Source organism: Protopterus annectens, chromosome 8.part0, assembly GCF_019279795.1.
Source record: "Protopterus annectens isolate FY-2018-M chromosome 8.part0, PAN1.0, whole genome shotgun sequence".
Taxonomy (NCBI): domain Eukaryota; kingdom Metazoa; phylum Chordata; order Ceratodontiformes; family Protopteridae; genus Protopterus; species Protopterus annectens.
The window spans coordinates 1,267,383,139-1,267,400,534 of record NC_056741.1 but is presented as its reverse complement, the minus strand read 5'-3'; the positions used below and the strand labels follow the sequence as shown (position 1 = coordinate 1,267,400,534).

The window sequence follows — 17,396 nt, the reverse complement described above, 5'->3', positions numbered from 1 at the left end:
TCAGAGGGATTGGGATTTCTTTAGGTGTAGCATGTCCAACATCTCTGGGTTTGACATAGCTTTATATGTTAGGCAGAGATCACCTCGGAGTAGGCGATATGCTACGGAGTAAAGCTGGAGTTTTTTGAGGCAGTCAGTGTAGGGCTTTTGTTTGAGGCCAGTAATCCTCTTTGTGAGGTACTTCTGTGGCCTTTCCAGCTGCTGCAGATGTCTTGTGAGGTACATTCCAAAAGGGGCGTTATACTCTATAATGGGTCTAATGAGTGTCGAGTAGAGGGGAACAATAATCTCTTTTTTCCTGGATGAGAACCCTTTTATGATGAGATGTGCCACATAGAAGGACTTCCTGACTACTGTGGCAATGTGACTATCAAAGGAGAGACTACTGTCCACCTGGGTCCCAAGGTCTCTTATCATGCATTCAGTGTTAAGTAGATTGCTGTCTATGTGGTAGTTCATGGGTACAGAGTTTTTACCAAAGGGGATGACACTGCACTTTTTGGCATTGAGCTTGAGGCCATGGCTCTGAAACCAGGCATCTGTCTCCTCATCCTTCCTCATACATACATACACGCACGCAGTCTCACACACACACACACACACACATGTATATATATCTAAACACACACACACGTGTGTATATATATATATATATATGTATAAATATATATATATATATATATATATATATATATATATATATATATATATATATATATATATAGATAGATAAACACAAAGATCTCTGGTCTCAAAAGTCTTAGTTATCATGAGAGACTGGAAGCCTTGTCCTCATACTCTGTCGTACAGACCCCAGAGGGGAGGTTTGTGCCTTATGTACTATGTCCTTAGGGATCCTGCTGTCTTTGACCTTTTTTTTCTCAGTAAGTCATAAAGTGCAGCCAACACTAGAACTAGATCTAAACCTGCATCCTGAAATAAACCAATCTGGAAGGACAGGTTCATCACCCATCATTTCCCCTGCTCTGGAATAAACTTCCTTTGCATGTCAGGCAATGTGAGTCATTGTTGTCTTTCAAAAATATCTTGGATAACTGGATGGGTACCTTTAAACTTACATGAGGGCTTACATGCCTCACCCACCTCAAAAAAGGTTGTAGAGCCTGAGGGTAGTTACTAGCAAAGTGCATATGGCCTGTGATCCCAAAAACATTTACTTTATAAAGCACAGCCTTACAGTCCAACTCTTAAAAGTCATGTTATTACCAGGAAAACCATTGTTGTCTTTGCAGTGTTTTGCATTTTGAAGTTTTATTTAGATTTATTTGTTGTTGTTGACCAGGATAGTCCAACTGGGCAAGAAAATCCCTTTTTCAGCACAGACCCAGGGAGAAAAGCTCCAAACAATGAAATTAAAATAAAAGTACATATGGTAATGTTCTAATGCACAGAATGCTAAAGAAAGTACTACATTAAAAACAGAGACAACATGCAATAATAGTCTAATATGTAGAGCTCTAATGAAAAACTACATTAAGAATAGAAACAACATAGAGTAATGGTCTAATATATAGAATTCTAAGGAAACACAATATTAACATCAGGATATTTGACAGTGGTATGCAGTTTATTTAACATTAAAATAGTGTAACTTGATTCTACAGTTGGAAGAAAAGAAGACAAAGCAGGGGGATTAGTAGGAAGTCATGGAAAAGTGGGAAGAGGTGGTGGGGAGAGATGAAAAGGAATAGTTGGAATTTAGGGAAATTGGAGGGAAAATGGAGAAATGTGTGGAGGAATGGTTGGAATTTAGGGAAATTGGAGGGACAATGGAGAAATTTGTAGAGGAATGGAAGTAAGATATAATATACCTGTGCAAGTGGCTTGTGGTTTGTACTTTACAGTGTTTTTTTTTGCTAGTCTCCATGAAAAGCAGACACCAGCAGCTCCTATCCTTTCTCTTTGATTACCCACTATCCTCATACTGTTTCTGTGTATATTCTCCTGTTCTGTACTTTACCCTTCCCTAAATTCATTTCTAGCCTCACTCATAATTGTCTTTCCTAGTGCACCTGCCCTATTTTACTGTCTTCAGACTCTTACATATTAATGTTTTTTTTATTTTTTGCCCTGCTTTTAGCTGCTAGTAATACCTCTCTCTCCCCCTCCAAAGCCCCTCTCTGTTGTAGCTTATTTTAACCATACAGCACTGAGTTTGCTTCAAGTAAATCTACTTGTGTAGCTTGAGGCCAGTGTCCTTTTGTAAGCTTACTTCTGCTGATATTTTATTTCTTTTTATTTTATTTCTGGTGACTATACCTTTAGAAACTTTATATCCTTGTCTCTCAAGCTAGTTTTTCACTATCTTTTTCTGATTGTTTCTATGACTTCATCTTGACCAGGGTGCTAACCCCTCTCCGTTTGCCCTCGCTATGCTCGGGCTCACTTTGCTCCCCTACCCTACTCCCATTCCCACCCACCCCATTACAGTTACCTTTATACCTAACTATCCCTTCCCTTCTTGTCCCACTAGCCACTACAATTCCACTTCCTGCCTATTGCCACAACCACCTTACTAATCTGTCACTCTTATCAACACCACTTCCTCTATACCACTGTCTACCTACTCTATCTGACCATATTTTATTCCAACATGTATTATTTTCTAATATCTTCTACACTACTCCTTATTCTCTCTATCTCCACCTCTTACCACACCAATCTCTCTCTGGCCCACTCCTATGTTCACCAACTTCTCACTCATACAACATATATCCAACTACTTCATCCTTTACTTTCTCCCCTAATCTCTTTACTACCTCTAACTCAAGTCTATATAAACTATCCATAATACAGATTTTTAAACCTTCCCACAAAGCTAAGTAAAAACTATACAAACTCCATCTAGCATCTAGTACACACTCTCTCCTCACTAAAAACCTACTTTATTCTGGAGATATCCATTCCAACCCTGGCCCCTCTTCTCTCCCCAAAACTACCTCTACACTGCCCCCATCTTACTCCTCTAACAGTCACCAACCTCAGTCACAACAATCATCTCCATCCAAATACTTAACTATTTACTCATTGAATATACAGACTCTAGCAAATAAAGTCACTGAGCTGCAGTCATGGATATCTCTCAATACCCCTCACATCCCCTCCCTATCTGAAACCTGGCTCAAGCCACAAACCTCAAATAGTAAAATACTTCCACCAGGTTATAATATCTTCCAATCTAATAGACCTGTAAAAAAAGGTGGTGGCGTGGCCATCCTCTACTCAAGCATTCTTATCCTCTCAGCATACCCTTCCCCAATTCCTGACTTCCTCCCAGCTGAAATCATCACCCTTAACTGCCATCTGAATCCCCACAAAAAAACTTGCAATTGCCTCTATCTACCTTCCTCCTGGTAACAATCTGACCATTCTTGAAAATATCCTATCCTGGTTCTTCCCACAACATACCATATGAGACACTTATCCTTGGTGATGTCAACATTGTTTGGTCCAAACTCACAACTGACTCCTCCCAACTCATTATCCACCTACACGGCTTCCACCAACTTATAACATCTCCCACTCGCTTCCATAAAAATTCCACTTCCAGCACCATCATAGACTGGATCCTTACCAATTCCCCCCACCAATACCACAATCCCACCACCTTACCTGACTCCCTCAGTGATCATCTCCCTACCACCATCTTAAGACACTACTCCCATATTCCTAAACCCCACCTTATCAAAGACTGTCGAAAACTATCGACTTTCAATTCATCCCAATTTAACTCCATTCTCCACAACATAGATTGGTCCATCCTAAAACACCTCCTCCTAAACAATGCTGTAAGCACTTTCAATAGCATCTTCATGAATACTCTAAACTCCTTAGCTCCCTCTAGGAAGCTCAGAGTAAAATCAAACTATGCTCCCTGGCTCTCCAAAGAGACTAGGTCCCTTATGAAACAAAAAGATTGTGCCTGGAAAACCTGGACTAAAACTAAACAACCACCTTTTCTTCAAAAATACAGGCAACTGAGGAACCTTGCAAAAAAAAAAAACATACAACTAATGACAAAAAGTTATACTGTAGCTCTGCTCAGCAACAACTCCAATCCTCGAAAATTTTGGTCAACTCTCAACAACATCCTCTATCCTGGAAAGCCCTCTAATCCCTCCCCATACCCTAACTCTTCCTCTCAGGAAACAGCTACCCTCCTGAATAAACACTTTATCTCTTCCATCCAAAATCTGGTAACATGTAAGCCAAACTCTACTTCGGCACCCACCTCTCCAAGTCCCACTAACACAACTTTGTTTTCTTTTGAGCCAGTTCCGATTACTTACATCAAATCTCTACTACTCAAGCTAAAACCTTGCTCTCCTTCCACTGACACTGTATCTCCTACATTCCTCATACTTGCTGCTGACTCAATTGCCTATCCTATATCTATACTACTTAATCGATCTGTTCTGGAATCAACTGTCCCCACCCTTTGGAAATCTTTCTTCACTATCCCTCTTCATAAAGGTGGAAACTCCACTGACCCCTCAAACTACTGACCCATTGCCATTCTTTCCCCCCCTCTCCAACATATTAGAAAAATGTATTCACTCACAGCTTCTCAATCACCTCCTCACACACCACTTACTTACCCCTACCCAACATGGATTTCGTCCTCACCACAACACCACCACTGCCCTCCTCTCCTTCACTCATATCATTGCAGAGGCCCTAGACAACAATAAACTCATTTCCTGTCTCTTCCTAATTCTCTCCAAAGCCTTCAATACTGTCTCTCATCCTCTACTACTATCCAAACTCGCAAATCTCCACCTATCCCCCTCCGCACTTGTCTGGTTTAATAGTTACCTATCTGGCAGGGAACAATCTGTCAAATGGCTCTCATCCTCCTCACCTTTCCTTCCCATCTCCACTGGTGTTCCCCAAGGCTCCATCTTGGGACCCCTTTTGTTTAACATCTTCACCAATGATCGTTACACCTCATGCAAAGAATCCTCCCTTATTCAGTATGCTGACGACCCCACACTTATATCCATCTCAATTAACATTCCTGAACTACACCACCTGACCCAACAGGCCCTACTATCCACTGAACAATGGCTCTCAAAGACCAAACTCCTACTTTTCCTTCCCCGTTCTCTTTCTCATCACAAAACCTCCTTTTTTATTACATCTTCTAACAATACAACTATCCAACCTGACACCCACACAAAACTCCTAGGGGTCATTATCGATGTTGAACTCAAGTTCAACCTACACATACTCCAATGTATAAAAAAACAAACCAGAAACTAGGTCTGCTATATCGGAACAAAAAGTTCCTAACCCCTGAATCTAGACTTACCCTGAGCCAGGCACTCCTCCTCCCCTTCCTCTTATACGCTGCCCCAGTTCTTACCAATATCCAGGCTTCCACTCTAAACAAACTCCAACAGACTTACCATAAAATAGCCAGATTCATTACTAACTCCCCATACAACTCACACCACTGCATTTCTTTAAACTATCTTCAATGGCTTGAACTTCCCCAGTTTCTGCTATCTTATCAATTTCATATGCTACACTCTATTCTTTATAAACCCTCCTTCTGTCCATCTCTATCTTCCTTAGTCTCCATCTACATCCCATCCCAGACCCTCCGTACTTCTAACCAACAATTGCTTGATATCTACCACCCAAAAAGGTCAGTAGGCAAACTACTCTACAAACACTCCCTTGCCCATGCTTGGAACAAACTTCCCCTTGACGTACGTTCTGTCTCCCACAACTCACACTTCAAAAATGAACTAAAAGCTTATTTTCTCAATTCCAGAACCTGCCCTTGCCATGACCCTACCTAGTCTTCCTTCCCTTAGGAAGCATACTTAGTACCTCATTACACCTCTCTCTCCAATGTGTTTACTATGCATTTGCATAATTTTATACAAACAAAAAAATGTTTATTGTTGACCTATTGAACTATGTCAATGTAAAATTGTTACTTAGCTTCTTTTTAATGCAACTTTAACTTTATGCATGTAACCCAACTAATTGCTATAACTGCTATTATATCAATATTGTTTAAAATTGTACTTGTTTTAAAATGTACTACTGGAGCTTTTCTCCTCAGGTCTCCACTGAAAATGGGCCACAAGCCCAGTTGGACAAACCCGGTTAACAAATGTCAATAAATAAATAAATAAATAAATAAAGGTGTCTTTAAGCCAAGTTTTCTGTAGACATGATAGTGGCTAGAAGGCTGTATAGTATCCTGGTGAAGTATATTAGTGCATCCAGTGGTCAGTTCATAGGTGTTTACTAGGCTAACGACCACAAGGGCCTTTTTAAGCCTAGCCATACATCCCAAATCTTTGACAAGTTCTGCTACATTTGATAAATGTAAGCATGGGGCCTGGGAGATGAAACATTTACAGTTAGATGTTGTTTTAATTTGGGTTTGAAGCATTTTGATTTATTGGTTTGTTTTAGTGGAAGTGGTAGTGTCCCAACGTTTGATGACATAACTGGAATAGACAACTTCTCCTGCAGCATTGTTTGACTTTGTGGTGGCCAAAAGAATGCTTTCACTGGACTGTAACTTTCTGCGTGGTGAATACTACTAAATGATGTTCTTTATGGAGGGTAGTTTTTGGGGCTGTAGCTACAATTAAGGGATGCGACTAGCTGAGTGTAGATTAGATGTGTTAGTTCTAGTCTGATGAAACAGTGATGAGTTCTATTTGAGAGGTTTGTAGCAAATTTTGCTATATTGTTTAAGTATACCTCTAACTTTACAGTGTAGTATGCAAGTCTGTAAATATGGCTGATGTATATAGGAGTGTGGGAAGGAGCTACGACAAGGCAATGTTTTTCCTTTTTGCATTGTTTAGGTAGGGTTTTGATCAGTAGAGAAGTCCCACAGTTTTTCTTCCAAAAAGCAAGTATTTTAATTTCATGACTGCCACCATCTGCAGAGATTCTGAGGCCAAGACAATAAAATCTGTAACTATGTCCACTCCTTTCCCAACAATTTGCAAATAATTTCTCCCAGCTGTTTTAATTCCAGCATCTGATTTATCTAAGCCTGCATTTCACATGAATGTATGAATTAAATAAGTAGGGTAACAATATTTAGCTTTATCACATTCTTGCTTTCAAAAGTTGCTGTCATAAGTCAATATTTAAAGAAAAAAGGTGACTTTTTAAAGTTTTAGACAGAAGCCTGATAAAAGGAGCAGTCCATGATATTATGCTCTGGCCCAAGCATAAAAAGCACTGAGTATGTCTACCTTTGTGTGGAATCTATGTACCACAGAGACATTTGCCTCTTAGATGACATGAAGAAAATTCCAATGTAGAAATATGAAAAAAGAGAAAGGGTCCCCAACAGGGTACTTGGCTTTCCCTTGTGGCGACAAACTGGATACTTTTGAAAGCTGACAGACCAAGCTACAAATGAAGTTTTACTTCACAGACTTGCAAGAAGAAAACTCTGAAGATATTTGTGCTTGCATATCCCTTGAGTATAAGCATGCTGTCCTCATGCATAGTCTATGGTTGGACATATGGCACACAAGGAAGAAGTGTCTAAGCTTTGGCATACTGTTTGGATGCATACTATCCCTGGCCAAATACATCCTGTCTGTCAGCATTACCTCAACAGTGGTCTAGTCAAACATCTACTGTTATGGTACGTTTTTACAGCTCTATACTTTCTGGATCTCCTTCATTTTTTCCATTCCTCTGTGAAAGTTGACAGGTTGCTTTCTGGTACTTCTTTTCATTCTAAAGCCAGCTTGTCCATCTGGTAGTTTAGTATCTATATATTGCTGGAGACTAGCTTGCATGATTCTAAGCATTACTTTCTAACATGAAATAAGTTCAGGTGTTTGATAATTTGAGTACTCTTTGTAGTGCCTTTTTTTAGATTGGACTGTAAATTGACCTTTTCCAGTTCAATAACCACAGTTATGCTTTCCAAAATATGGTGGTAAATTTCAAGCAATGGTTTCATTCTGATTGATTCTAAACAGTTTAGCTAGAAATCCATCACTTCCTGCTCACTTGTCATTAACAAACCTTTCTAGGTATGATTTCACTTTAATGTCAGGATATCAGTGTCTAGGGCAGGGAACATACCACTGTAAGGATCATTGAGGTTAGGGTCCTTATTATATAGTTTTCTGTATATTCTTGCCCCCTCCTCTTAATATCTTCTGCTTTTCTTAAGTCCCTCACATCTTTTTTCTTTTATCATGCACATTGTGTGTAAATTTCCCTTAATATCATCAGTCTTCTTCTCCCCATTGTATTATCATCTCCCAGTGCTTTGCACTGATCATTGAAGTAAGCCTCCTTGTTACTTCTTATGACTTGGAAACTGTGCACTCGTCTGACATACTATTTCCGTTGCTTTTGCTCAGTTTTTCCCCTCAACATTTATTGAAGTCTTCAAAAATATCCATTTTGCTTTCTTCATCTTCTTTCTGTTTGGAATATTTCTGCTGTTACTCTCTGACATATTTCTAAAGGAGCTGTGTCCAGCAGGATTTGTCACTTAAATCTTTCAGTACACATTCATTTGGAAAATTGTTGGCTCATATCTAGTTGGCCTGGATAGTTTTCTTGTTTTCTTTAATTTTATTCTAAACTGTGTGATGAGAAGCTGAAGGTCTGAGCCACAGTCATCTCTAGGTCTTGTTTTTACTGGTTGTGCAGAACTCCATCTCTGACTGCAGAGTATATAGTCATATTTTAATATTCCCTATCTACTGATATCCATATCTAAAGCCACCTGTTAGGCTGGTGAAGAAAGGTTGTTTACTATGACCAGTGAATTATAATGGTATAATTCTATTAGTCAGGGTCCTGTGTTTCATACTCCAAGGCCAAACTTGCTCATCATTTCAGTTGTAGTTTGACTATCAGCTTTAGCATTTGAGTTACTTATGTTGAATATAATATATATATTTTTTACATTGCTTCCAGAAGGTGCTGCAGATACTCATAATAAAACTTGACAACATCCTTCTCTTTGTTAACTGTATTAGGAGAATATAATTGTATTACGATGAGTTTGAATGACTTATCTTTTAGTCCGATTGAGTTCATTCTGTAATATTTTGGGTTGTAACCAAGGACTGATTGTAACACCTTTTTATTAAATATGAGGGCTACTATATTTCTTCTGTAGAATTCTTGCCCACAGTAGAAGATATGACAACTGTCTAATGTAAAATGATCCATTACAATCCACTTTAGTAGTGCAATTAATAATAGTAATTTTATTGTTTCAGCCAGTGGTTGATATAATTTGTAAAATATACATTCTAAATAGGTAAAATCAACATAATATGAAATATGTATATTTACATAGCTAGGATTTATTAAGGTTCCACACATCATAGTACCTTTTCCCTATTCAGCAACTGTCCTAATGCAGTGCTGTAGCACAAAGAAGAGACTGTGTGTGGCTGGTCCCATGGTCATGCTGAATGTTAATGAGACATTCTGGGGAGAGGCACATGCTAAATAGCCATGTCCCCTTTCCCCCAAGAACTGCCTTCAGGAAGGCATTTACATGGCCTTGTAATTCAAGAAATCACTCAGCCATTTAGATCTGCATGTCCATCCCCAACATGTGGCAGTATTGACATTGCCAAAAGTCCATATTCAGCTACCTGCCATGACTGTAGTATGAGGATCAGGGGTAACGGAAGCCAGTAAACGCTAAGAATAATACATCATAGAAGTGCCTTAATGGCACCAACAGCAGTATGAGGATTTAGGTGGGGAGATTCACTAGACACCAGGGATTACACATAATGCAAGTGCTGTAATGGCACTGACAGCAGTATGGGGATTGGGTGTGGGGAGATTCACAACTAGGGATTACACTTAATGCAAGTTTTGTAATGACACCAACAGGAGTACAGGGATTTGGGATGGGGAAAATCACTAGAGACCAGGGAAACATTTAAAACTGCTTTGCCTTAATGGCACTGACTTTAGGATGGGGATCAGGGTGAGGGGAACCATGGTAGGACAGACAGGTCAGGGACAGGTATTGGGAATCGGGGGGTAGGTGTATGTGTTTGTGTGTGTGTGTCTGTGTGTGTCTGTGTTTCGTGTACTGTGTGTGTCATAGAGTGACTCTGGGGTCAATTACACTGCCTAAATGAACAGTAGTTTGCTGCCATGATGTGCAGATCAGAAATGATCGGCATGTCATGGTAGTAAATGTGATGCAGAGACATACAAAGAAGCTGATAATGAGATCACAGTTCATTGTGGATAACATGTCTCTGCATCACAAATTGACACATCATGGGAGCAGGACCTTTTTAGCATGAGACATATAGGTCATGCTAGGCCCTTTAATGAATCCCAGGATAAAAAAAATGTATATTTATATAAGTAAACTCCTATCAAATGCATCTTTCATCATTTTCTTATAATTTTCCTTAATTTAATTTCCATCTCAATGGTATATCACAATGCAATGCTGTGAACAGTATTTCAAATAACTTTTCTAAATTTCAGTGCCATATTTTCTAAAAATCTGAACCCAAAATATTTACCAATTCTCCGTCTTTAATTTCCTTAGTTTTCTAACAGAAACAAATTGCATACACTCAATATTTCTTCACAAGCATATCACGTTTACAAGGTTCTATCTAATTCATCATATTTCTTATTTCTTGTGTTTATTACATTACTTTCATATAGTTCAAATTTGTAGTTAATATAGAACATTACAGTATTCCTATTTTAATTACTTCTAAATATATAGTATTATTGTCACTAGTTAACTTCTGTGCAAAAATAAAAATAGGAATATCTGTTTAATTTTATTTTGTCTGTATTCCTCGATTTCCATTCCTTGCTTGTAATCTTTTTTAAATAAGTAATATAAATTTCATCTGTTTGGATGTCCCTTTGTGTGTAATTTTCTAAATAATTTGATCCATGTTTTCTTAATACTCATTTGATTTGTCTAATACTATTTGATTTGTAAGAAAACTCAAGATTCTATTTTGCATTCTCTAACCAAGCCATATCCTGTTTCTGTGACCTCATAATCCCCAACTTGTCAAGACTGTCATTGCAATTTTTTCTTCTGACCCTGCTCCAAATTTCTCTCTAATGTATATCTCAGGGAATGTAAGGGGCAATTTGAAATTATGTTTAACAAATCTGTATATATTTTTCAACAATTTCCATTTAATCCTGGCCTCCATATCTCTCATGTATGATATTAGTATGTTTTACATCCTATTGCTGACATCATAAGTTTCATACTTCTCCTGCAAGACACCTTGTCTACTCTGTATACATTATACATTTATTTTATTTTTATGTTGTAAATATTCAAAGTATAAATTCCATTTTCCAGACTCCTCAGAAATCATTCCCAAGTACTTTATGCTCTTCATTTTCTCTACTTCTGTATTTCAAATATAAATATGACTTTTCATTTTCTTGAATATCATATATCCATATTTGCATGTATTGATTTTTAAACTGATTTTAATTGTCTTCTCTCAAATTCTCATTTTGACTTTTTTCTCTCTTTTAAGAGTTAGTATCAAATATCATCCACATAAATTATAGAACATATAATACTATCAGTTTTCAGTAAATCTAACTTTTCTCTGCTCCATCTTTCTAAACTTGCATCAATGTATATTAGAAATAGCCAAGGGGCCAACAAGCCACTTTGTCTAACTCCTCTTGATTTTTATTTGATTTGAAAATTGACCCATGTTAGTTTAATATGAGCAGTGTTATTGTCATATACTTCTTTTATTAATGAAAATGGTTTTGAGGAAAACCTTTTCCATATTCTCCATGGCATATTTCTGTTTACAGTATCAAAAGCAGTTTCTAAGTATGTAAATGCAGTAAAAAGGGCTTGACCTATGAGATCTACATATTTTTGTATTAAATGATTTAATAAATAGTATCGTTGAATTGCTGATCACTGACTAATAAATGAAAACTGACATTTATACCATCATACATATTTAATTGTTGCACTATAACAGATGTACGCTAGTTATGAGATGACAATTATTAGGATGTACTTTACTTCTTTTTTTTTATAAATTGGAACTATTGTACTATTTTCTAAGGACTCAGGAAGTTCCAGTCATTTAAGTATATAATACATTTTCCTTACAGCTTTCTTGCCCACATACTTGGTGACTGCTTATAGCATTCATTTACTGTATCACATCAGTCTTAATATCATTTGCCCAATTTCCTTGCAATTACATTTAGAAGCAAGTTAACTATTCTCTTCTGCTTTGATATTATATTTGTCCTTCCTTTCCTCTAATTTTATCTTTAACATAATTGCTCTAAGTTCCCTCAACTGTATACTAAATTCCTACTGATTTTTTATTATTTATAGTAACAGAGATCAGCTTCAATACATTTTTGTAGTATTTGTTTTTATAGCCTGTATTATCATAACTCACAACTTCCAACTAGGTTTTTCTTTTTCCATTTTAATAATGCTATATAACATTTTTTATCCTCTTTAAAAAAGATCAGGTTCTCTTACATCTTTACATTTCAACAAGTTTCACATATTGATTTAGTAGTTTTTCTTTTTTCATGCTCATTACAAATACATTTAACAGGATTTTATTAATCTTACTTTTGCTCTTATGAAGCCTCCTCTATTCTATGAATTCCTCTATTTCTATTTCATACTTCAGACTTCCAATTGTTACTGTTATTTGAAATTACATGTGATCACTCTCAGTTGTTCCCTTGATCTGCATTTTAACTATTTCTATAGAATCTTCTTTCCAAACCTGTCTAACATATCTTTCCCTTTCCCAGTCTCATTATACCTCATAAATGCTTTGTGTTTCTATTTCAAGATTACCTTTCATTTTGCAGTGTTCTTTTCCTTTCCCTTGCTCAACACTTTCCCCTCTCACAATTACATTCTTGTTACTTCATTTCCCTTGTAGAGATTATTATTTCAGCTTCCTCACATTTATTTTTCCCTTTAACCATGTTTCCATCTATACTGTCTCCTCCCACTCTTTTGTTTTGTTTCGCATTTATTCTTTTCACTTCTTTTATTGTAGTCCTTTTGAAAACCTACATTTCTCCACCTTCAAGTTAATTGTTCACCAAGGTTTGGAAAGAAAGAGCAATATTAATTTAACAGACTAAGAAAAGGATAACTTACCATCACACATGTACTCACTTCCTTAAACACAATTTTAGTAAACAAGCCTCAGAAATATCAACATCAGTTGTAAAATCTGTGACAATTAAATTTTAAATTGTAAAATTTCAATCAAATCTTCTAATGTCGGCCTTGACAGTGCATTGATAGTATAATGAACTTAATCAGTCTCTAAAAAAACAAGGCACTTATTAGGAGAAAAAAAAATTAAAAAAAAACTTTTTTGGCTAAGAATGTCAAAGTCTTTAGAAAAATTTAAAGTCTTAAAATATCAAATATCTAAAATATTTAGAATAGCAAAAGTTTCTAAATATTCAGATATTCAAATATTCTAATCACAGATATCCATTCAGTGAAAGGAACTAGCAAGTCATGCAGTTATTCCAGACTGTATCAGGTTCTTCAGCCACTGCTGCTGGAGCATACATAAAAACACTTCCACTAAAAGACAAGGGATTAAAGTCTTAAATGTGACCATCCTTTAAATATCTCAAGCATGCACAATATCTGCTTAGTTAATGCTAAAATGCTGTGCAAACACTCCAGTCCAAGTCATTTTTTTCCGTTCCTTTCTTCTATGCAAAGCATCTTCCATCTTTAAATATACAAAATTTACATAATATCTGCTCAAATAATGACACTGAAACGTCATGCAAACTTACCAATCCAGTGTGTATTTCCTTTCTTCTGCACAAAACATCCACCACTACAGCTCTGTAATAAAGCAGAGTGAGTAACCTTTCCTCATGATATCAAAACATTTTGAGAAGGAATTGAGCATTCAAATTACATCAACTGTTGTAGCAAAAAGGCCAACTAATCACTAAGAAACAGACAAACAAACAAAATGTATCAGGCATACTCATTAGTTACATAGTTATCTGAGGACAAATTTCCCAGTGCTCTGATAAGTTCAGTCTAGGCTTGAAAAATCATACTATTATTCTAATATTGGTTGTAAATAAAAAAGCCAGAATAGTAGAGTATAACCACAGCACTTTTTTGACCATTATGAGATTTAATAATCTTGTGAGATAAAACACACTGAATATCATTGAAGGTATTAGTGTAAGATGCTTTCTTAGCCTATGCTAACAGCAACCTACAATGACCGTCAGCATCGTTGGCATGCCAAGGACACCTGAAACTTCTGGAACTTCACTTATGCTCAACTTGTGCACCTGCTGCAAACCTCCTAAAACTGGCAACTTTGTCAGTTTTTCACCTCTACTCCCCAGTACATTCCAAAGCCAGGCTGAGTCTCTTGACTGTCGATACAGCAGAACAACAAAGTTGCTAAGCTCAAACAAGGGGATAGTTCTCAAAATTGCTAAAAAATTCTCTTGCAATCAAAGGAATCAAAACAGCCAGAACCCAAATGCACCAATTTTGGAAACCTCTCTGCAAAACAGTACAGAAGGTACAAAATAGACCGCAATACCAGTAGTTAAATCTCCTGGCCTAACACTCAAAACACAGTACACCACCATCTTTGTTTTTCCACTCTTCAGTTAACCAGTTCTCAAAATGTCAGTAGTTTTTCTTGTCAGCTCATCCTTAACCACACCAAGTTTACTTTGGTTCATACTTAATACACTCAAAGTTCAAATGGTATATAGTTCTTTCAACACTGGACTTTCCTTCATCTCTGAGAACCTCAGCAGATGGAGATTCTTTATGCTTTAATACCTCTGCTTCATCACCTTAGCAATACTCATAATTGTTGCCTGTTCTTCCTTAGTAGTATACTGGATACCTTTAGTCTTCAGGGACTCACCTTCTGGTGTCTATTTGACAAGTCTGTTGTTGCTTTTTTCTTTGGGGTTTTCTTGGCAAAAATAGTAAAGTGGCTTGCCATTATCATCTTTAGTTTTATCTCTCTGTCATGACTACCCATATTTGGAGACCCCACAAAGTATAGCTTATAGCTACACCTGAGTTACTCAAGCCCCTTCATCACAAGATAATGATTTAGAAAGGGTCATCGTGATATTTTTTTTACTTCTGTCTGGCAAATGGCTTGATAGCAGCCAACACTTGTTTCAGAAAGAGAGACAGTCACAAGATCACATACAAAAGTAGTCAACATGCAACTCAGGTAGACTTCCTCCTAGTAAGGAAATGGCACTGGGGCAAAATCTATGATTGCAAAGTCATCCCCAGTGAAACAGTCATCCCACAGCGTAAACCACTAATTGCCACAATCAGCTGCAAGCAGTGGTCAGAGAAGGCTGTAAGGTCAACAGAGACCAGGTTGAAGACCTGGAAGTTGACTGGAGAGAAAGTACAACAGTTCAAGGAATTACTCAGGGCTCTAGCACCCCAAGAAAATGAGGAAATAGGTGGAGTTGAAGAAGAATGGCAGCGCCTAGAAACAGCATGTGCTAGGACTGGAACTGAAAGTTTGACTGCTGAAACCTACACTAAGGCACTGTACGAGCACATCAACTCATGCATGAATCATGCCATCCCAAAAAGAACCAAGATGCTCTCCTCCAAAAAAGGAAGCCAATCTGGTGTTCCCCTGCCATAAACAAACTTTACAACAAAAGGAAGTAACTGTTGCAGAAAAGAGGAAAATCCTAGGATGCAAAAAATTCCCTTACCAGCCTCAGTAAGAAGCTGAGATTCCCTCATAAAATCCTCCAAAGCTAGTTACAAAAATAAAATTGCCAAAGATTCCAAAGACAACCACAGGGCATTCTATAACTATGTCAAGAATCTAAATGGCAATGCTCAGATCTGCTCTGAGCTAAAACAGAATGGCATTAAATATACTGATCCCAAGGATATTGCCAATATCCTGGCAGATCAATTCAGTGTCAACTTCACCCCCCCACCCCCTAAATGGCCCATCTCAATACCGGAGGATTGCCAAATTCCAGTAATAACGGCCACACAGGTAAAAAAATGCACTCTCCAAAGCTAAGAATACAGCATCCATGGGACCAGATGACTTCCAGGGCTGTGTACTACATGAACTACAAAATGAACTGGCACCTCACCTAAGTGTCATGTTTAATCATAGCCTCACCTCAGCCTTCATGCCCACTGAGTGGCGCACAGCTACAGTTATCCCACTCCACAAGGGGGGATCCATCTTGGATCCCAGGAACTACCACTCCATCAGTCTGACGAGCCTGATCTGCAAGACCATGGAACGTATTATCATGGAACTTATAAACAAAGACATTGGCAACCTTCAAATACTGGACCCCACCCAGTTTGGGTTCGTGAAGGCCGATCTTGTCTTATGAGCCTGATTGACTTCTTCAAATCAAGTCTCCAAAGCCATGGACGAGGGTAAGGTGGTCCACACAGACTATCTGGACCTCACCAAGGCCTTTGACACCATCCCCCACTCTGGAATCATAGATAGACTTACTAAGCTGGGCATTAATCCCTACGTCACTCGATAGAGCTGGCTTACTGACAGAACCCACACTGTGGAGTACCTCAGGGTTCAGTCCTCTTGTTTGGCATCTACTTCTCTGAAGTACAGGCCAACACTAAGGGACTTTGGTTAACAAAGTTCGCAGATGACTGCAAACTGGGAGCCATTATTGAATCCCCCAATGATGTAGATACTCTACAAAAGGGCCTTACTGAAACAGATGCTTGGTGCCAGAGCCATGGGCTCAAGCTCAATGCCAAGAAATGTATTGTTATCCCCTTTGGGAAAAAACATGTACCCATGAATTACCACATAGGTAGCAGTACACTAAACACCGAAAGTGTGATAAGGGACTTAGGGACACAGGTGGACAGTGGTCTCACCTTCGATAACCACAATGCCACAACAGTCAGGAAATCCTTCTATGTGGCACACCTCATCACTAAGGGCTTTTCATCCAGAAAAAAGGAGGTCATTGTCCCACTGTACTCATCTCTCATTAGACCTATTATAGAATACAATGCCCCGTTTGGTATGTACCTCTCAAGACATCTGCAACAACTAGAAAGGCCACAGAAATACCTCACTAAAAGAATCACAGGCCTAAAGCAGATGCCCTATGCTAACCATCTTAAAAGTCACCAGCTATACTCCGTTGCATATCGTCTACTCAAAGGCGATCTCTGCTTAACGTACAAGGCCATGTCAAACCCAGAGCTGTTGGACATGCTATACTTAAAGAAATCCCAATCCCTCAGAGCCACATGCTACAGGGATCTAAACCTTGTCTTCACAATAAACAAAACATGCTGGAGAGATAAGTTC

General features: G+C 38.0%; 1 protein-coding gene across 2 annotated transcripts in view; it reads left to right on the top strand.

The window, feature by feature from the left end:
- The window catches only part of TMEM145 (transmembrane protein 145), a 777,234-nt gene that overhangs the window by 567,469 nt on the left and 192,369 nt on the right, over positions 1-17,396 (top strand). The window lies entirely within an intron of this gene.